Raw genomic sequence first — 22,455 nt, 5'->3', positions numbered from 1 at the left:
TTTCATGTTCTGATCTGCTCTCCGTTTGGGTTTTTTTTTTTTTAATCAAAAGAAACTCATTGTTATGTAATGGAATTCGTGTGTTTTAATATCTTTACGCCTCATTTTTTTTACTTGCTTTTATTTTTATTTTGTTGTTTTATTGGATTCATGTAATTTGATTAGATTTTGTAACTCTTTTGGTGTATAATGTTTTAGAAATGTAATTAGTGGAACTCTTTTTTTTAAATTCTGTATTTTTATCATGAACGCTACAATCTGGAACTTAGATCTTCTTGACTGGCAATAGAACCCTTGAGAGAGAGTTAGAATAGTTATTGATTCAACACTATTCTTCCTGATGATGCTAAATGGGTAATTGATTTTTAACGTGCTCCCTATCTAACCTTGCCTTTTGAAGTCATTTTGATACTGATTTCCAGACATGTATGGTGCCACATAGTTTGTGCTACAAGTATGGTGCTTTAATTGTTCACATGGGTGTACTATACATGTAGTGCTATATGGTAGTAGCTCACCATAGAGTGAGCAATGTTTATCTACCCATATATTGGGGTAATGACATCACATTTTTTAAACAAATTGTGAACTAAGTTTTGAATTGACAGATCAATGCTATTCAACAACTAATATTACATTTGGAATATAAAATTAATATCTTGGAAATGGCATATTTTAGAGGTATTTCATGCATTCAAAGTGCATTAATTTAATTGTCTACAACTTGTATTATTTAGAAAATGGCCATTTATCCTAAGCATAAAAGAACAAATGGTTTGAAAAACTGTGTTGTAATCTGTGTATGAAAATATATTTTCTGCTTCACTTAATACAGTGCTGCGTTTGAGCTTCTTTAAATCTTGGATTTTTTTATTTCTTTTTGGTCTATCCTGTTGGAATGATTTTGTAATTTTTTTTTTTCTTGTCACGTGGAACAATTGATATATATTTGTTGAAATGGCTGGAGGAGAAGTTATCCACCAGTACCTAGGGGGAAACTTCAGTCTCACTCTGCTGTAAGTGCAGTTCCTCCTTTTATGTGTGTGTGTCTGGAAATCAACTGAAGTGTTTTATTATATTGTATCTCCTGATTGAATAATGAATGATATTGTGGTAAAATGTTTGAGATTGTTTCCAACTTCAAGTAGTGCTTCTCAATCATGTATGGGGGACAATGGCATTATTTGGACCTTTATCTTTGCTGCTTGGTAGAATATAAATTAGTGGTTGGTTCTATACTAATAGTTTGTGAGTGATCTTGCAGGGGTTACGACTTTATCCTTTTTTCTTCTAGAAATTCATGAAGATGCTGGATCTGTGGGTATGAAGTCCCTAAGACATTTGCAACAATAGCATCTGCTGATGAAGCTGAGAATGGCTTGGCATGTCCAAACTATCCCTGGCTCATGAAGGCATTCTTAGTTCATAAGACCATGCTTCGTGAGTTTATGGCCTCCTTTTTTAATTGTAAAATTCGTTGTTGAACTAGCAAATTTAAGTTGACTTGTAAAGTTCTAGTTTAAGGAACCTGATTATCACTTTTTTTTCCCTAATATTTAATTTACCATTAATTAAGTTATATATTTTCATGCTACTCCAATACAGGGTTCACGGAAGTGAGAATGTTTTCTTTTATTTACTAGTTTAATCGTTTTTTGAAAGACATCTGGTGGTGTAAAAAATTACATGGCACTACAGTACATACTTGTAGCTGTTGTTACTCCACGCTATGCGTGAAAGAGAAACATTCAATATATATATTATAGACAACAAGCTGGCTGTTCTGCATCATTTAAATTCAGAGGCAGCTTAGCTCTTCAAATTTATGTATTTAGAATCTTTCATCAGAGAAATTGTGATATTATTTGTTCTTAGTTGCTAGTAATATTTAGTTTGACGGTACTACATGTTGTAATTTTTGCAATTTAATTCAATGTTCAGGATTCGGCGTGGTCGCCAGGTTTACCAGCAAGTATGTGATCCTGCCATTCTATGTCACTAATATCATACCGTGATTGGTGGGAGTGCGTATACGAAGAGGAAGAAAAGCAATAACAACTGAGATTGAGGTGGTTGATGGACCTAATGATGAGGGTGAGATGTTTACACGTCTTGGTAAATTCAGTGATCCTTTTCCTCAGCCATATGCCAATGAGCCAGCTGCTAGGTTTGCAAATGGAGGGGCATATCCTCCAGATTTGAGTCTTATTACCAAAGCAATATATTCTGGGATTTACAATAAAAGCGTAATTTCCTATCCAGGAAAAATCTTACTCTTTTCCTTCCAGGCTCGTCACAATGGTCAGAATTATGTGTTTGCTCTTTTAACTGGTTACCGTGATCCTCCTGCTGGTGTTACGGTAAATTCTGCTTCTAAGTCTCTTTAACTCCTGCGTCTGTAATTGGCATGTGGCATTAAGTTATGCTTTTGTGGAATTCTCCATATCTTATCGTAGTATAGACATGGTTAACTGTAATGGTACCAGGGGAACCAAAAACATTTACCCCAGTAGGAGCATCCAGCGGGATTAAGTTATAAGCAATTAGATCTTCAGTCATTGCTGCATCAGATTCTATTATTTGTTTTACTTGCCCAAACAACAAACGAAGAAATGTATAAGCAAACGTGGAAAAGAATAGTATATGATAGATAGCATATACCATATCACAGCATATGTTACTGCAACTTGTACTAAGCCAAAAATAATAATAATAATAATAATGAATCGGGTCAAAGAATTGGTCTCTGTTAGAAAACCACTGCTACGCTTGATTAGCGGTGCATCTTAAATTTTGATGAGATTCATAATAACCCTTGAACATTTATTTCTCCTTTCTACGATTTCTTAATCACTATATTACATATCCCAAGGTTTCATACTTATGATTCAAGTGCATCATTAGCCCCTACAGAAAAGACATATAAATCAACCTTTGAAACAATTTTGAACTTTAATTGAAGGTGCTGAAATTTAGAACCTGCAAGATCTTAAGACACTAACACCTGTGACATTTAAGTGAGTCCACAAAGAGCAAATTCGTTCATGCCCAAAAGGGCAAGGCGCGTTTATAGAATAAAACCAGCAAAAATAGAGAACTACAATAAATTATAATTTTTATTCCTTAAAATTCCAACATTTACTTCTGGCTCACTATGTTTATTGGGAACTACTTCCAAACAATGTTTAAAACCCGGCCCGGCCGGCCGGTTCAACCGGTTTAAACCGGGACCCGGCCGTCAGTCGGGCCGGGTGAGCCTTAAACCGGCAAAATTACTCTGCCAGTTTGACCCGCGGTTGGACCGGGGTACTGTAGACACCACCGGTCCAACAGTGACTTTCATAAAAAACGGGTCATGCGCTTTAATTCAAAATTTAAAAAATAAAAGTATTAAATTTAATAAATACTAAAACAGTAAACACTTGACTTAAATAGTATAACATTTCCCCCATTTTAACTAAACAGTATAACATTTTCCCCCATTTGACATTTTCACGCTACTTCTTCAGTTTCCTCTCTTTCGTCTGAAAGTGAAAACCATTTTGCATTTTGCATTTTCATCATCCACGAGTCTCCCCTTCACCAGTTCACCTTCAAATCTCGTCGCAGCCTTCACGTCAACTGTTAGTCGTCGTCACGTGGGCTGCTGGGGTACCGCGCGATCTGTTTCAGTCCTCTCTCACCGCGATCTGCTCTGTTCTTCCGTCACCGTCGATCAGGAAGCTACACCGTCGTTGTCATCTTCTTCTTGCTCAGGAAGGGACGAACTGGGGCAGTCGCGTTCTTTCTTCTCTTCTGCAATCTGCAGTTCTGCTCTGTTCAGTCTTACAGTGTTCAACTGTTCATCCGTCGCCGTCGAGCTCACCTCTCCAACGGTAACAGTGCTCGTCTTCAGTCTCACCAACACCAGGTATTGATTTGTATTTTCATTTTTAGTTTTTTACTACAATGTTTATACTTTATAGTTATAGTTTATAGTTTATAACTTTGCACTTTTGCAGTTATATTGCGTCTGTAATCAGCAAGAGTCCCCATTGTCTCAGCATTGATTGACTTGTTATGTGATCTGTAATTTTCTTTTAGCTCTTTTCGTGGTAATTTGATGTTATCTGTTTATATGTGTATTGTAGCATTTAGTTTTAGGCCGTTGATTGACTTCATTTGTGATGCTGATGTAAAGTGAAGTTGAACACATGTTAATATTTGAACCCCAAACTTATACTTTAAATGTACAGTCTCATTTCTTATAGTATAGCATCAGAAACAGAAAGTTAAATTGCAGCTAAAAAAATTACACATTTCAAGAGAATTTCTAAAATCCCGACATTTATTCCTAAAGTGATATGTCATTTTATATAGTATTGATATGATATGGAAAGTAAAATGATATATCACTTTGCAACATCAGTTTCTTCTATTGATAGTCAGCTTCTATTGATGAGTGATTGCAAAGTGTTTGTGGTGAAAAATGATTTGATTAGTTGCTCTCTGAAGTGTTGTAACTTGTAAGTTGTAAGTTGTTGTTTAGTTCAGTCAGTTCACTACATTAGCTTACATATATATTTTGATGTTACAGGCTGTCGGTTGAGATGTCATCATCTGGGTCTTGTCAACAATCTGCTTCCATGGATGTTTCACAAACTTTTCGAGGAAGAAATGATATAGCATGGGCACATGTTAATGAGGGCGTGGATGAAAATGGGAAAGAGATATTAACATGTCTTTATTGTGGCAAGATAATAGAGGGGAGGAATTTATCGAGTGAAATTGCATCTAGCGGGTATAAAGGGAGAAGTTGGAAAGTGCCCTAAAGTTCTTTCGATGTTAAATCCAAGATTGAAGAAACTAAATGAAATTGGGGCCAAGAATAAACAAAAAGTTGAATTTCGTAAGAATGTCAATCCTTATGGATACTAGTGTACAACAAGAAGAGGGTGATATGTTAGATGAAGATCAAGAGTGTGAAGAGGTTTCTCCATGTCCAGCTCCAACTCCAACTTCATTTCAAGCTCTAAGAGAAAAAAGTCTATTGGGATAGGTGACTATTTTGCTCCGAGGACTAAGGCTGGGTCTCAGCCCTCAATAGGAGTGTTTTAGCGGGAAAAGAAGTAAGTGGAGAGGGACATGGCTGTGTTGCAAGGTTATTTTATGATTCTTGCATTCAACTAATGTTATTAATTCAATTTATTTTCAACCTATGGCGGATGCTATAGCTGCAATTGGTCCTGGGTATAAAATCCCAACTTATCATGATTTGCGTGTAAATTTATTGAGAGATGCAAGGAAAGAAGTGCAATTACTTGTGATGTTACAAGAAAACTTGGGGGATGTTGGATGTACTTAATAATGATGGTTGGACGGATAATTCACATAGGTCGTTGATTAATTTCCTAGTATACTGTCCTAAAGGAGTGTGTTTGTGAAATCAGTGGATGCTTCAGATGTTGTAAAGGATGCTACAACATTGTGTAGCTTGTTTGAGGAAATAGCTTTATGGGTTGGACAAACATATTGTCCACTGTCACTGACAATGGAGCAAATTATAAAGCGGTTGGAAAGTTGTTGACTGACAAATATAGCAGTATTACTTGGTCTCCTTGGCAGCACATTGCCTTAATTTGACGTTGAAAGACAAGCTGAGATGAGTCATATAGTCAACCTTTCGACACGTGCATCCGGTTACAAAGTTTGTGATAATCATTCATTGTGCTAGCTTGCTGAGGAAAAAAAAGGTTATTACTTTTACTTCATATGTTTATAATTACATTGTCAAGACATAGTATATATGTACACTTTTAATAATTTACTAAGTACTAACATTTATGTCTATCACTTGAATAGGGTTGGACAGAAATTATACACCCAGGTGCAACCGTTTTGCCACTACTTTCATTGCATTAAGTAGTCTACATCAGCATAAACATGACTGCATCTACAGTGACAGATGAACTTTTGTGGAGTCTCGATATGCAAAAACTAATAAAGGCAAAGCCTTTATTTCCATGTTCTAGATAACCGGTTCTGGGATGACATTGGTTAATTTCCAAGTTGTGAGTCATGATGCGTATGCTCCGGATTGTAACTCAGATGAGAGGCTCAAGGATATGTGTATGATGGCATGTACAGAACGAGGATGGGGATCAGAAGCTGTTTAAGAACAAGAAAAATTTGTACAGCCTTATACAACAATTATTAAGATGCGTTGCGATAGGATGTTGCGCCGTGATTTCATGCAGCAGCATTTATTTGAATCCTGCTTTCAAATATGACGAATATACTTTTTCCAAAAAACCTGAGGTCATGTATGGTTTTCTTGACACTATTGACAAAAAGCAGGTGCATTCAAAATGAGCAAGACAAGTTACTGGAGGAGAGTAGATTATATCGAGACCGTCTGGAAAGCTTTTCTCATGAGCTTGCTCTTCAAACTTGCAAAAACTAACCGGCCGGGTATGTAATAGTTATTAACTTTTTAAGTTTAATTTTTAAGTTATGAAATTGGTTTTTTTCTTTGTAATTTATATTTTATTCTCAATTAGATGAATGGTGGAGGACATTTGACTTAGTGCTCAAATTTGCAAAGTTTGCAATCAAAATTCTAAGTCAAAACTTCGGCCTCTTGGAGTGAGCGAAATTGGAGTGTTTTTGAACCATACATACTAAAAAGCGGAACAGATTGGAGCATCCCGGTTGAATGATTGGTTTTCACTCATTATACTGCGTTTGCAAAATAGGTATAAAGCCTTCTTCATTTTTTTATTTTTAGTGATGCTTTCTGGTCATGATTTGAATATTTAATTCTTCTATTTCAGGAGTTGGTACAAGAAAATTACATATGATCCTATTGATTATGAGAGTATTGATAAAACGAATGGTGGATAGGTGATGAGGAAGAGGAGGTTGGTGAGCTTAATTATGAAGAATTAGAATAATCATTTATGGAGAAGGAGCTATTCCATAGATGATGGTGAATCGGTGATACCTTTCTTATTATGACTCAGCAAATGCTTCAAGGTTATTTACAATTTTTTAAGCAATTTCAATTGGTATATCTAGTTTATATTCAATTAGTTTAAATGGAAAAATTTAACTTATGGTTTTCCTTTTTTGCTAGAATTTTTTGTAGATGATGTCGCCGATGAAATAATGATGACGATCCTCTACCAGGTGGTGGTGTGTGAATTATGAATTGTGAATTTTAATTAGGATAGAATGATGGATTGAAGATCATTCGGTGAAGATCATTTTTGGTTAGAATTAGAATGTTGAAGTGTTGATTGGAAGTTGACAACTTGAAACAACTATTATGTGATTTTTTATTTTTCTTCATTTATTTTGTTATTTTGATTTGAATTGTTGTTATTATGATGTAATGATGTATGATAATGCTTTGTTATAGGAGTTTTTATATAGAATTTATGATTTGGAGTAAAATCTGGGAATACGGTTCTGTGAACAGTGTTTTCGTGACGTCAGCATGATGACGTCACCGGTTGAACCAACTGGTTCAACCGGTCGACCGGGACCCAGCCATCGTGCTGGGTTTTGCCCGGGTCGGTTTTTAAAACATTGCTTCCAAACTTACAACCTTTACAGCTATGAAACTTTGTGATGTAATATTCAACTAATTTAGCTCCAAAGTTTCTAGTGTTGTGCAAGACTAACCACTAATCGATTTAGTTATCTGTATATGAGCTTTACATGCAATTATTAACTGCTGTAATACATAAGATCTAGTAATAACCACGTTCAATTTTACTGAGTTTTAGTTAAGATCGTAATATATTTTGAAACAATAAAAACCTTCACATGAAAATTTTAGGACTTCAGCATATGCACTTCAAACTCCATTATCAAATACCTGGGTTACAATTAGGTAAACATACACAGACAACCTCTGGGTCATCTTGCAATGAAAAGACCCTTTTTGCATTGCTGGATTCTAGACGCCTCCTAAAACAAGAAGATTAGGAATTTTAAGTTTTGTAATATATAGTATTTTTTTACGCTAGATTGAGGAATATCATTCTTCCCAAACCTCGTTTCTTCTCTTCCCCAAGTTTTACTTGGAAATTTCCAAGTAAATAGAGGTCATGCAAGTGGTTGTTTATGTGAATGTGTGTGTGTGGTGTGGAGCAGATCAGGCTTCAAGTCCACAGTCAATTTACAGCAATCAAAGAGTTGTCTTCATCCCTCATCGCTAGCACTGCTCTTGATTCCCAACATTTCCAATTACAAGATCTGACCTAGAAAGTCAAAACGTTCACAAATTGGATAAATGATGTAAAGCAAGATCTAACATAATCATAAGGAAATATAATCCTTTTTAAAGATATATAGAAACTAGAAATCAGTTCATTTGTAATACTCAACAACATAATTAATATCTATCCATACTCATTCATCTACTAAAATAAATATCATTGCTCATATCCTTAGTCCTAATCAACATACACAAATAACTATATATTGTTGAAATGGCAGGAGTTATCCACCAGCTCCTAAGGAGGAAACTTCAGTCTCACTTTATTGTAAGTGCAGTTCTTCTTTTATATTGTTCTACTATATGTGTCTAGAAATCAACTGAAGTTATTAATATATTTATTGCTGTTAGGAGAAAAGATGAAACTGAGGTAAGCGGGTGCTATGCTCATGAAATAGCTGAATTTCTTATAGAATCTTGACAACTAGAAGCTATTTGCTTAAATGTAATTCCTGCACAGGTTACTCAAAGCACCTTACTTAAATCTAAGATAGGTTACTTAAAGGCCTCTACCTCATTAGTTTAAGCTGGTTAATTCCTCCAACAAAACTTTTTATATTAATATATTTGACTTATGGTCATCGTACTTAAATTAATTCATTTCCCTTCCCTTTCGCTTCCCCTCCCAGTCCTTGTCCAGTCAGCTAGTGTTGTCCAGTCCAGTTTAGTCCTGTTCTGTCCAGTCCAATGTTGTCCGGTCCAGCCCAGTCCCGTCTAGTCCTGTTTGGCTTTTTTGAAGTTTTGATTGTTTTATAGAAGTTTTGGCTTATTATCTTTTTCTAGGCTTGGTGATATCAAATTACTTTAGTGATGTTGAGGTTATGGTTTAGAAGGAAAAATAATGATGAAGGAGGAAGTGGGCCTAAAGTGGAGGCAGCTGCTGCCGATTAGCTTGTAAGCAGAAGACATTGATGAAAGAGTTGAAACTGATATTGCCAATATTGATGACAATTTGAACCCAAGTGTTCTCCAATTAAGTTTCCTGAGATAATTATTTTTGGTTTAATCAACTTTGATTCTCTGATAAAGGACTTTTCTTTTATCCCACATTTTTTCGTGAATCTTTCTTTTGAAAGAATTTGTTAGTGCATCTTTTATAAAAAGACAGTTTATTTTTAATGATATTAGGAGCTTTCCCTATGTTTATAGCATCTTAGAGCTTTCCCTATGTCTATCAATTGTGCTGCGTAAGGAAGGTCCACGGGCTTTGTACAAGGCCGGCTTTCATCTGTAATTGGAGTTGTAAGTACTATTATTCCTAGCTTTTATAATTGGAGTTGGGAAGTCTTACAAGACTTTTCCTTTCTCTTAACGTGGGGTTATTCATTATTTTATGTTGGCAGATTCCGTTTGTGGGTCTCAACTTTGTGGTGTATGAATCTGTAAACAATTGGTTAATCAAAGCTATGCCTTTTGGGCTGTTGTTGGAACTGTTGGCCAAACAATCGCTTACCCTCCTCAGGTCTTTTGTCAAAGAATGCAGATGGTGGGATGGAAGAAGCTAGGCCACTCTAGAATATTCTGGCATGATTGATGCATTCTAGAAAATTGTTCGACATGAGGGGTTTGGTTCCTAATTACTTTAGCATGGCTAGACAACATTGATTTTTATTTCTATAAATTAAAACGCTTGTTCTAAACTATACTTATGATGGGCAGGTTAAGCATCATGGTTTATCGTTTGTCTTGCATATGCAAAATTGGGTTGGTTGGGTGGCTTTTTTTATATGTTTCATTGTCATTTTTTTCTCCACTAAGTACACAGATATGTCTCTGCTTCAGGCCAGAACTTCACCTTCCTGTCATAGAAAAATCTTGAAGCTGGTCTCTGAAATAGAGAGGCTTTGCCTCCATGCTTTGGTATTGGGTAGATGATTAGGTTATATCTCTTGCATTGGCTTCTTATTTCAGCATGCGGCATATATTTTAGGATATTATTTTATATTTGTAAGTTCATTTATCCACACGAGAGAAAATATACAGTTTTTCCCATGCCTAACCCCTCTAGATCTTGCACAAATTTTGAGCTAATTTGGGGAATTGACACCTATAATATATTTATTTTCAATCTAATTAGCTACTTATGTGTAGATCGCTCCCATCATTTGTTAATTGCTAGATTTTGTAGGCTGATTATATTTTAGAAGAGTTACAACAGTTACGGGTTATGCTTGTACGCAGGCCTTTATTGATTATGTTGATTTAATTGCTTGTTTGCAATGTGTCAGAGAAACCTTCTCACTCAAATGTCAGATTTCTACTCGGTAACTAAAAATCAACTAAAGTTTTTAGAAATCAACTAAAGCTTTTTTAGTGTGAGGCAGCTAGATTTTGCTAGACTATTCTAATAGTTGCATGCTAGACTTTTAGCCCTTTTAACAAACATAAGTAATCTATAGCTTTATACGATGTCGACTATTGGAAGGGTTTGTGTAGACTGATGTATTTTAGATGGATCGGTGTAAATTCATGTAGTGTAGCTCTAAATGTTATATAGAAAATCCCCGATGAAGTAAGTATATATGTTCATCGGTTAAATTTCAAAAAACACTATTCATTTTCACTATAAAGAATTTTAGAATAATTGGGTATTATCCTTGTACTTACAACGTGGTTAATGATTGCAAGATTATATAAGATTGTAGCATCCCATAAAATCAATTAAGATTTTGTTTTAGTGATCAATCAAGTAGCCAGATCCATTAGATTGAACGGGTCCACGTGCACCCCACTCTTGAGTGACATAATTATTGTCCTCAAAATGAACTGTCATATATACTTGAAATCAATGGACGAATACTTGAATTGGAAACTCCTTTTTACATTCTTAGCCTCTCCTAAAAATGGTTGGGTAACCTCTTAAGAGTCTTAGGGTGTGTTTATTTTATTATTTCTATCCTATTCAAAATACATGTTTGTTTTACTATTTTTAAAATCTAATTTTATTCTATGCAACTCAAAATATTTAGATTTTTTTAATCTCTTAGGTTTGTTAATTTACCTAAACACTCCTAATAATAAAAAATTATAAATTGACAAAAACACCGTCATCCACCCACATATTTTACTGGTTGCCGACATTTAATAGATGGATCAGGGTGTTTTTGTTAATTTTAATTATAAGGGTGTTTAACTAAATTAACAAATATAGAGATTAAAAAATAATCTTACCAAACATATTTTTAAATTCAAATCTTATTCTCATAATGATAACCTAACTCAATTTTTCCAAAAATACTACTTAAAATAATAAAACAAAAACATCCTTAGTTGGTCATTAAAAAGCAAAATTAGTGTTTACGTCTATGCCAGCACTTTGTACCAATTTAAATTCTTTCTTCTCACTCCCTAAACCCCTCCTAATTACTTATTTATTTTGCGGCTACTTCTGTCAATATCATTGCCAAGGCGCTGCTCCCGATCAACACTGCAATAGCTTTCACAGCTTTTAACTCTAGAAGCCCCTATGACACAACATGCATATCTTCGTTTTGTGATTCCTTAACTGCTGCCTTGATCATCTCTTTTGCTCTACATTTTCAAGCATTTTTATCTGTGTGTCAAGAATTTCTTTATATGCTGACTTAATTGTCTCTAGACAATGTTGTCTAATCATACTAATCTCTCCAATCCCGTCTACAATAACAATATCACCTAACCCTTTTATCTTTCTTCCCCCACCCCACTGTCCCAAAATCCTCCATGCCTCCTCCCTTCAACCTCCCCACCTCTCTTACTGGTACAGACATGCTTGAAGAAGTTCTATTTTCTCGGCCTATTTTGATATTAAATAGAGAAGAAAACAATTCTTGCTCAATTGAGGGAGCTAGAAACCTCCTGACTTTAAATAGAATCTTTTATATAAATAATCATCATCTCTTCATTCTAATAAAAATCTAGGAAATATATATGAGTTTACAGCTGTACTTTCCTACTAAATAGCAAAATACATTCATAACTTAGACAAACCAAAATACGTGTTCAAACCCAGCTAAAGAATCATAAATACGTGGTTGACTTATTCAACTAAAATAAAACTCATCTATATCTTAATCTAATTTATTTAAATTAATATTGAAATAAACTCAATCTTAATTAACAAATAAATCCCTAAGAAAACTCTTAAAGTACAATTTAATTAACATTTATTCATTATCAAAATAGGTACGTAATATTCCTCTCCTCTTGAAACATCTTCAAGGATTTTGTTTTGGTAAAATAGATGACTCTGGGCAAAAGATAACCACGACTTAATGTGAGTTGTTGGAAAAATTAGTTCAAATAAATTCCATATACTTTCCAATATTATAGTGGCTTTATAAGATTGGATTGCAATGGCTTGTTGAGAGGAAGATTGGACTGCGATGGCTTGGGTAGAAGAAGATTGGAAGACGTTGGCTTGAGAGAAAAAAGATTGGATTGCAATAGCTTGAGTGAAAGATGATTGGACTATAATTGATTCAATAGGCCAATTTTTAACAATGATTGCAACGGTTTGAATGGGTCACTGCTTCTCTATTCTCCTCAAAAAAGTGACCTATTAATTGATCTATCTTATCAATGAGTTTGTTAAATAGAATTTGGATTTTGTCCATAAACTTTTGTTGATTCATTGCTAAGGCTTTCACTAATTGCTCAAGTTTATGAATTCAGTAGTCCATGCTTGGGCTCTGATGTCACTTGGTACAAACGTGCTTGAAGAAGTTTTATTTCCTCAACCTATTTCGATATTAAATAGAGAAGAAAACAATTCTTGCTCAATTGAGGGAGCTAGAAACCTCTAAAGTTCAAATGGATACTTTTATGTAAATAATCATCATCCATTTGTTCTAATAGAAATCTAGGAAATATATATGACCATACAACCATATTTCTCTATTAAATAGCAAAGTATGTTCACAACTTAAACAAACCAAAATATGCATTCAAACCCAACTAAAGAATCCTAAATATGTGGCTGACTTAGAGCATCTCTAAATGACTCTTTATATAAAAACAAGAGTCTAATATATTTTTTATCTTAAAAATATAAATTAGAGAGTGAGTTTGACTCTCCACATTTAGAGAGTTAAATTTCACTATTTATCATAATTTTAATTAATAAATTATAAATTTCTATGTATTTTATTTATTAATTCTATCTCCTATTAAATTTATTTCTTTAAAATAAAAAGTATTTTCATTAAATTTAAAGAGTCTATTAGATTTGAATAAAAATTATGTTTTTTATATTTAAAAATTAGTAAAGATCTCTTTATTTATATGAAAAATACTTTTTAAAAAAAAAAATACGATTGGAGATGCTCTTATTTAACTAAAATTAAACTCATCTATATCTTAATATAATTCATTTAAATGAACGATTGAGATAAACTCAATCATAATTAACAAATAAATTTTATAAGAAAACTCCTAAATTACGATTTAATTAACATTTACCCATTATAAAAGTGGGTGTGTAACACCTACCCCCCACCAGTATCGGTTCCCAAACTCACCCAATCTTAACCTATTCTCACTTCCCCAACCCTCACCCAATCCCCCACCACACCCACCCGCTATTGCCGCATCTCCCATCCCCATGTCCCTCGAGCAAGGCCGTATTGGGGGCTGAAGGAGATGCCACTATTGTGGCCTAATAATCCTAACTCCCTGTCTCTTGCGTCTACCTTTCTTGTTTCTCAAATTTTTTTTTTTTTTTTTTTAATGTTTGTTATTGAGAGTGGAATGGGCATACTAATTTTTTGATTGGAATCGTTGAATGAGTTTCTAATTTTGCGGTTGATTGTGAAAATATTATTGTTATTGATGTTAGGGATCGAGAGTGTTGAATGTGGGAATTCAGACCAAACTACACCTGGCTTGGTGCGATTCTATCACCGCTGACAAATGCTGCCCTAGTTACCTCCAGGCTCCAACAGCCAAAACAATCTCTCCTTACCAAAGTCAACACAAAAGCCATTACAAAATGAATACCAATATCTACAATTACAACACCCAAAACGGAAACGTGAAAGGGGGATTGGGATGGGTTTGGTTGTTGCAAAAAAAAAATGGAGGCTGATTGGGTGGGGCTCTAGGGATTGGTGAAGAACACGACGGTAGGGATCTGACGTTGTCATGGCCTCAACTCGCTCATCAGCTACGACGATGGCCTGGTTGGGCACAATTTAGGCTATATTGCGCCTCGCCTGGCAGCTTGGCCACTGGGGTGGGGCTCTAGTGACCTGTAATGGTGGCCCTGCTTAGCAACTAAGCTTCTGTCTCAATATGCAAATCACCAACACTTCGATGACGCAAACCAAATCCTTTTTTCTTCTTTTGAGCCCACAACCTTTTCTTACTCTACTCTTATACAAACGCCATTGCACGAACTTGTTTTCCAGTTTCCAATGACAACAATCCAGTGCAAGCCTTAAGGATATTAGGCAATATCTTTAAGGCTTGCACTGGATTGTTGTCATTGGAAACTGCAAAACAAGTTCGTGCAATGGCGTTTGTATACGGGTTTAATTTAGATTCATTTGTTCAGTCTTCTTTGTTTCATATGTACATTAAATGTCAGAATATTGGGGACGCTCACAAAGTGTTTGATAGTTTAGCCCAACCGGATGTGAAAACTTTTAGTGAATTTAGATTCATTTGTTCAGTCTTCTTTGTTTCATATGTACATTAAATGTCAGAATATTGGGAACGCTCACAAAGTGTTTGATAGTTTCGCCCAACCGGATGTGAAAACTTTTAGTGCTCTGCTTGCGGGTTACGCACGGCAAGGGTGCGTGGATGTAGCGAAAAGCCTCTTTAACGAGATGGGTCGTTTAAGAGTGGAACCCGATGTGTTGTCTTGGAGTGGTATGATTGCAGGGTTTAATCATAGTGGACATTATGAAGAGGTGGTTCTTTTCTTTCAAAGGATGCATTTTGAAGGATTTAGGCCTGAGGAGCATAGTTTTTCTAGTGTTCTTTCCGCTGTGGGCGACTTGGAGATTCCCAAACTTGGGATTCAGATTCATGGGTTTGTGAGTCTATTGGAGAATAAGTGCATCAGTGGTGTACGGAAAGTGTGTGTGTACATGTAATATGTCCAAAGTGTTTCATGAAATGGAAGATTTGGATGTAAGTGCTTGCAATGCTTTTGTTACAGGTCTCTGTAGGAATTGTCTTGTTGACAATGCATTGCAGGTCTTTAGGCAATTCCAGAGCCAAGGAGTGGAATTAGATGTTGTGTCTTGGATGTCAATGATTGCTGGTTGCTCAGAAAATGGGAAAGGTATTGAGGAATTGGAACTTTTTAGAGAGATGCAGACAGGGGGGATGAAGCCATATAATGTTCCGATACCTTGCTTGCTATCAGCCTGTGGAAGTGTTGCAGCATGGATGCTCGGGAAGGCGGCTTATTGCTTTTCTATCAGAAGAGGTATTTCTGATGATAGTTACATGTATGGGGCACTAATTAATGCCAAGTGTGAAAGGATTCAAATGTCACGACTTTGTTTTGATATGATGTGATCCCAAAACTTGGGTTGATTGGAATGCTATAATGGGTGGATATGCTATGCATGGAAAGCCTAAAGAAGTTATAGAGATTTTTCATTTGATGCAAAAGAGTGGACAAAAGTCTTGTTCTATTAGCTTCACTTGTGTATTATCTGCCTGCAGCCAGGCTGACCTGGCTGATGAAGACTGCAAATTTTTTGATAGCATGTGTAAAGAGCATGGTATTGAAGTAATGGTTGCATGGCGACCCTTCTAGGCTGTGTTGGAAGGCTAGAAGGGGCGTATAACATGATTGAGCAAATGCCTTTCGAGCCAAACGCTTGTGTTTAGAGAGCTTTGTGTAGTTCTTGTAGAGTTCACGGTCATGTGAGTATAGGTGAGGCTGCTGCTAAACATCTCTTTGAATCGGAACATACAAATTCTCGGAACCAGATCCTTCTGTCTTATACATATGCTTCCAGAGGCATGTGGACTGAGGTTGATGTGGTGAGAGATACGCATGGACAACAATTCATTTACCAGGACAGTCGATTTGAATTTCACTAACTTTCCAAATATCAGTACAATGTAAGTGAAATATGCAGAGAAGTTTGCAACTTAAACTTCTATTCTCAATTATAAGTTGATTACTGTTTTCTTATGAAAATTATTGGTAACTTATTTCCAGGCATTTTTCCAACAATCAATTGACTGGCCCTATGCCTAACCTTACTGGCGTGAGCAGCCTGCGCTATGTGTAAGTAAACAGAACTTTAGAAATGCTTGCCATCTTTGACATCTTTGTACATCTCTCACTCTCTCTTTTACTCTTTCACGCAACAATTAACAATTAAGGTTTGCAGGAAACAGCTTATCCAGTATTCAGATTTGGAATGCTTGAAAACCATTGTATCTCTATCTTGTTCTTCATTTCAATGCTCAAACTATAAATGTCACTTGTCCTAGCACAACCTCTCTGCTTGAATTGCTTACCATGAGTATGACTATAATGGTTATTACCCTGTACTAGCAGAATAATGGACAACACACAACTTCAGCGATCAATACTTGTTGAACTCTTCGGTCTCCCTTGGTTGGAGTCACTGTGAGTATCAGCTTATTCTCAAAGACCGCCACATTGAAATTTATCAGAAACAAACATGAACTGCTAGTCTAATCAGATGGAATGATATTATAATCTGATCAATTTGATTATGGTTGCAGGGTACTAAAGAAAAACCAGCTCAATGGAACCTTAGATATTGGTTCAAGCTACGGAAGCAAGCTGCAATTCATTGATTTGCAGAACAATTCCATAGACTCCCTGGAAGCAACAGGATACAATAAGAGATTATAGTAAGTTAAACTCTTCAACATCGTTCTTCCCTTGCTTGTTTTGTAACTTTATGTTACCTGAAGGTGTAACTTTTCCTTATCTATTTTTCCCAGTCTTCATAATCATCCAATTTGTGAGAACTCAGAAGAAAACAACAGCTCAGCTCCGCAAGTTCCAAGTTCCTCATCTTCCACACCAACAAACCGTACGTTGTGAGACCTGTTCATCCCCACCAATCGTTGGAACCTTATACTTCAGATCCTTTACCTTCTCAAACTGGAAAAACACTAGTTAACTATAGTATTGTCAGAGACAGTTTCATGAACTCTTTCAAAGCATCAAATCTTCCTGTAGACTCAATGTTAGTGACCTTCGAATGATTACCTAGAACTGCAGGGGGTAGTTTTTACATCTGTTAACGGTCTTCTCGACAAAACAAATTTCTCTCTTATCATCTCTCAGCTCAAAAACATAAGTTTTGCTACTCTCTGACCAATTTTTCGACCCTTCTAGTACTACTACAACATTAATTATTATCAAGGTAAGAACAAATTTTGCTGTGTCCTATATCATTATCATAGGAATTCATCTACATTTTGCAGAACTTATAGGGGAAATTGATGGTATCTCATCCCTTTCCAAATGTTATGCAGAGAAAAATTCACCAAATATTGGGATCATCATTGGAGTAACAGTATGTGGATTTATACTTCTAGTACTATTAGTTATTGCTGGAAAGCCTGGAATGTATCCTATCTGTCAGAGGAAGAAAGCTATAAGAGCAACTTGACTAAACGATCCATTTGGTAAATGAAAACCATTGTGTCTCCGGTGCAGTCTATGCAGTTTCCATTACATTACTTAAAGTTCCTGTGTCATACTTGTGCAGCATCTTGGGATCTAAATGACCCTACTAGCCATCCTTGAATCAATGGTATGAAATGTTTCTCCTTTGAAGAGGTAAAGAAATGTACCAACAATTTTTTCAAACACCAACATTTTAGGATCTGGTGGTTATGGACCGGTTCCTTGGCTTGTTTCTTTGCCATTGTTCTCTTTAAAAATTGAACATGAATTTTAACAGGATCCTTACTTAAAACAAACATATGGAATAAAGTTTCTAATATGACAGCATTAGTCACTTTCCTTTAGCATTTGTTGCTTGTCTTGCAAGCAAAAGTTGCATTGAACTTTTATCTTGTGCCTTGATAATTTTTTAATTTATAATGACGTGTTCTCTAGGAAATGGATTTCCAAAATGTTCACAAGTCTACAAAGGAAGGCTTGAAACAGGGTTAATAGTTGCAATTAAAAGAGCTAAGCAGGGATCGTTGTTGGGTCGAAATGAGTTTAAAAGTGAGATTGAACTGCCATCAAGCTCTGTTTTAAAAACCGGACCCGAGGCCTTCTCTGGGTTGAGTCACTCTTTTTAACTGTTTGAAGTTTAAAATATAACAAACACACCCCTCATTATCACCATCAGTCCCTGAATGTTTCAAATCTAGCAAACACATCCTCTGGCCAAATGCAAATCGGCAATGACCTCCACTTTTCCGACGACCTTTCACTTTCCCTTATTGTCGGAAACCACCTTTTGAGTTTTGACTTTCTCCGGCGCTGTCATGCTTCATCTTCAGTCGCCGTGTGATGTTTCGTCGTCCACCTTTGCCGCGTGATTTTTCTTCCATTTCCCGACGTCGATCGGCATTCTCTGGCATCGACAGGCTTCCTCAGCCATCGATCTACCTTCTCCCTACCTTTTCCCAAGCTCCCTTGTCGTCGTTCACGAAGATCCAGTCATCTCACCAAAAAAACCACCGCGACCATTGACTTCCACCATTGATCTGCCATTTTCTGGCGATGCCTTTACTTGCTAGTTGTCGATTCGCCCTCCCTATCATCCGATCTACCCTCCTTGGTGTGTCGTCGCTGCTCTCCCAATCGATTGCCGATTTGCATTTGGCCAAGGTTGTGTTAGCTAGATTTCAAACCTATAGGGTCTGATGGTGATTATCAAGGGTGTTTTTGTTAGATTTTAAACCTGTCAAACCATCGGTCCAACCTGTTAGGTTCAACCGGTGGTCTAACCGGTTGGACCGTGACCTGGCCATTAAAGCGGGTTGCCCTCCGGTCTGATTTTTAAAACAATGCTATCAAGGGTTTATCATAAAAATGTTGTTAGTTTTGTGGATTTCTACTATGAGCAAGGAATACTGACGCTGGTTTATGAATTCATTCAGAATGGTACTCTAAAGGATGGTCTCTTAGGTACCTCATTCGCACTTGTGTCGCATACTTTATCATATACTCCATTTATGATCATCACTAGCCAAACTTAATTCTAAGTCAAATGGGGTTAACAACATAAACCAAGAGCATAAACATAAAAATTTATAATACGTTGTCTTCATCTAATTTGACAATGCAGAAAATCAGGAATCCAGTTAAGTTGGATGTGGAAACTGAGAATAGCCCTTGACTTAGCAAGAGGTTTGGCATATCTGCATGAGCTTGTAAATCCAACAATCATACACAGGGACGTCAAATTAAATAACATTCTACTTAATGATCACTTAATTGCAAAAGTTACTGATTTTGGTCTATCGAAGACATTGGGTGGCAGTGAAAACAATCAAATTCTTACTGATGTCAAAGGAACCCCAGTAAGTATAGCGGCATCCTCCAAAACTTACACTAGCAAAAGTAATGAATTATAACAGGTGATAAGCTTGTTGGTTAATGGATTTGAGTTCAGTGAACATTATATTATAGCATTGTAGAAGTTTGCCTCAAAAAAGAATTTATTTTTTAATGGTGCATGGGTAGTTAGATCCCGAATACTTCAAGATACTACAGTTAACAAAAAAGAGTGATGTTTATAGCTTTGTAGTGGTATTGTCAGGGTTAATAACTGAGCGAAGTCTGATCAAAAGAGGGAGTTACATTGTGAGTGAGTGGAAGTTGGTAAGGGATAGAAAAAACAAAAAACAAAAATTATATAACCTTCATGATATGCTTGATTCTGCCATCAGTGAGGACACAACATTAAGTGGTTTGGAGAATTTTGTTGATCTGGCTATGATGTGTGTTGAAGATTTGGGAGCCAACAGACCTACAATTAGTGAGGTAGTCAAAGAGACTGAAAACATCCTGCAGCTATCTGATTCTGATGATCTCTAATATGAACCATTAGTGTTTTCTATTAGTTTCAATTAACCTAGATAATTTGAATATTCTTAAGAGGAATGTCTTAATATTAGATTAAGATTCTTTTTCATTGAAAGTAGTTTTGACTAAGTCAATCGTGCTTTTCCATAAAATAGATAACCAGTATTGGTTCTTTATTTTTTCAGCCACTACCCAAGCCCTCTTTGTTGTTGAACTGCTTCATCCACATAAATCCTTGAAGGTTTGATGTCTTTAAGTAGAGTGTTCAAACCAGATTATTGAAAAACTCGATTAGATTCAACGGAACAAATCAGTTAAATCTTGTTGTAACTATTAGAATGTGATTAAGAATCTTGTTATGTAAGGGAAAGATTGAGTAATGAACTGAGAAACGAACTTGGGAAGGTGGAACCTCAATTCAATGCAATATGAATTTTAACTTTCGAGATCAGTGATTAAGAATCTTGTTATGCAAGGGAAAGATTGAGTAATGAACTGAGAAACGAACTTGGGAAGGTGGAACCTCAATTCAATGCAATATGAATTTTAACTTTCGAGATCAATGAGTCAAAAGTTCATCATCATCATCATCATCATCATCATATATATGGATTGAATTGGCAAGTATTTTATAATAATTATGTTTCTATCATGTTAAGCTACTCTAAGTGATGGTTGAACTATGACCATAAAATGTTTTATGTGGAGTGACATTCAAGCATGCAGCATAGTGAAACCTTCTACATGCAGTTGTTGCTCTAAAGACTCTCAAGCATCACTGGCAACACGCCACTCGACTGGGTTGGTGATGATCCTTGTGATAGTTAATTAAGTTGAAAGTTTAGGCTAATAACCAACATCATAAAAGAAAAGTTTATTTTTATACCCATAAAAAGAATTTATTATCCAAATCCACTACATTAGACCGATTTCAAGGGCCTTAAGATTTATTTATTTTTTTATTTTTTGGTGTCTAAGGATGTTCATGTCAGCTTATGTGTATTTTAATAATCTCTCAAGACCTTAAAGTTAACAATCGATTTCAAGAGGCCCCATAATTTTTTTATTTTTATTTTTATTTTTTGTGTTTTGGTGATCGAAAAGTTTGACCCAACTTGTGCGTATCTCAATTAATCTCCCACAACCCTAAAGTTAATGATCCGGTAAACCTCTAGTGGTAATCTCCATTAGCAGCGAAAGAGAATCGAACTCATGATCTCTTGAGTAATATATCTAAGACTAGAGTTCCTATTCAACCACTTGACCACCCAAGGGTGAGATTTTGGCTTCTTTATTTGTGTCAACCCCACCTATATTATCTACCAAAATTTACTTTCAAATCTTAATACATATGATTAAACTTTTGTACTTTTAGAATAACAAATGTGTATTTTCTATTTATTAATTTACTAAAGTGATTAATTGACGCAGATATTTGTGAGAGGTTTAGTTTTCCAGAAGGCTTAAGATTAACTCCGGTTAGTCAAACACTCTAGGAGAACTTGGAAACCCAAATTAGAATCGCACTGGCGACGGGTCAAGGGGAAGTACAACTGCAGAGGTGTTTAGAGAAGTTAGCAAGAAGGATAACTTGGCTGGAAGCTGACAAACTGTTTTATAAAGACGAGGAATTTAGAGGAACTACTCTACTTTATAAAGTAGGAATTCAAAAAATCGAGGTAATGAGAAAATGTCATTTGTTTGACATGATAAATCTCAAACTCGAGAATTTAAATGATCTAATAGTGAAATTAAGAAAAACTGACTTGTCGGATTTGGTCCAAGGATTAGCAGTTTATCCTAATGGCGCCATGGAATTGTACATTCCATGGAAAACCTTTAGAAAAGATTATTGTAGAAATCTTTTGAATAGAGGATGGATCAATACAATGGAAATTGATGTGCAGGAAGCAATAGTGGAGCCGAATATGTCAGACGGGGTTAAATAAACACTATGTGTATTGAATAGAAAGGTCAACACTTTCACTTGCATGATTAGTTCCTCATTGCAAGAGAACTATAATGTTCAACCTATACAAATATGAGAATTTCTTGTAGGAGAACCATGGTATGAATTATGTTAGATAACAAGGGAAGAATGAGACCTTATGCACTAGAAGAAATTCAAAGGAAAGAAGAGAAAGATTGGACCAGGTTGCATATTGCAAAACTGCTCTTAGTTAAATCCAAGTTGGAAGAGCTTGTTAAAGTA

At 35.7% G+C, this 22,455-nt stretch overlaps 3 pseudogenes; all 3 read left to right on the top strand.

Moving 5' to 3' along the window:
• Positions 1–957: 957 nt before the first annotated feature.
• LOC116139655 lies at positions 958–9,924 on the top strand (annotated as a pseudogene).
• Positions 9,925–14,688: 4,764 nt separating this feature from the next.
• Positions 14,689–18,114, top strand: LOC116139685 (annotated as a pseudogene).
• On the top strand, positions 16,260–20,255 carry LOC116139654 (annotated as a pseudogene).
• The last annotated feature ends 2,200 nt before the right edge of the window (positions 20,256–22,455 follow it).

Source organism: Pistacia vera, unplaced genomic scaffold (assembly GCF_008641045.1).
Source record: "Pistacia vera cultivar Batoury unplaced genomic scaffold, PisVer_v2 Contig357, whole genome shotgun sequence".
Lineage (NCBI taxonomy): Eukaryota > Viridiplantae > Streptophyta > Magnoliopsida > Sapindales > Anacardiaceae > Pistacia > Pistacia vera.
The sequence above is the reverse complement of the archived record's forward strand: the minus strand, read 5'-3'. Positions and strand labels throughout refer to the sequence as shown.